Here is an 847-nt window from a genome sequence, read left to right on the forward strand (position 1 = left end):
AACACAGTTCCACGACTAAAGCTGGAATTCAAATAAAATTTGCTCAGTGAATTAATCTATTGGTTCCGATTTCTTAGGAATGCCTTCTGAATGTATAACCCGTTAGCTCTTGTCTTTTTCCAAAGATTTACCTTAATGTGAATGGTTATTTATTAAATGTTTCGCTTATATGACCATTGGTATATTAAGAGGATACCCGTTGCTTTGTCATCTTGGGGACGCTTTCCACGCTAATTACTTTTATTTTAAAAATATGTAACACTTTGCACATTGGTGTGTTATCCTTGCACAGGGCCCATGCTAATCTATGTATCTTTCCAGATTTATGGGCTGCCAAAGCAAGCACCACACTAAGTACTTTTAATGTTTTAGGCCCCTCATTTAGGGAGGCCCTGGAGGACCAGTGTGAGCTGATGGGTGAGAGTGGCCCATCACATGCAGTTGTAAGAGTTGCCTGGCTGGGGACAGCAAGCAGGGCAGTGGATTTTTACTGGACATTCTGGGAGGTAAGGAAAACAAACACAGTGATTCAAAGCACAGTCCATCAAGTAGTCTAGGTGGGTGAGAACCACATGCATGATACTTTCTGTTACCACTGTATTTGTTATTACACATTAAAATCTTTTAGAAAATGTTTATTATGACTGGGATAGACTGCCACAAATAGATAGCCACAAATTTGGAGGGCTGACATTTTCGTCCATCTTCCTTTTTTCTAGATCCTTTGAGAATCCGCTCCTCTCTTCTACCTGGTCCCTCACAGGGAAGAGGAAGTATAAGTCAAGTTTGACCAATCATGGTGCATGGTGATTGGTTTCAAGATGAGCATGGGGACCATACCGGACCA

At 41.2% G+C, this 847-nt stretch overlaps 1 pseudogene; it reads right to left on the minus strand.

Moving 5' to 3' along the window:
* Positions 1-247: 247 nt before the first annotated feature.
* LOC131822373 (U6 spliceosomal RNA) lies at positions 248-344 on the minus strand (annotated as a pseudogene).
* Positions 345-847: the final 503 nt, after the last annotated feature.

Source organism: Mustela lutreola, chromosome X (genome assembly GCF_030435805.1).
Source record: "Mustela lutreola isolate mMusLut2 chromosome X, mMusLut2.pri, whole genome shotgun sequence".
Lineage (NCBI taxonomy): Eukaryota > Metazoa > Chordata > Mammalia > Carnivora > Mustelidae > Mustela > Mustela lutreola.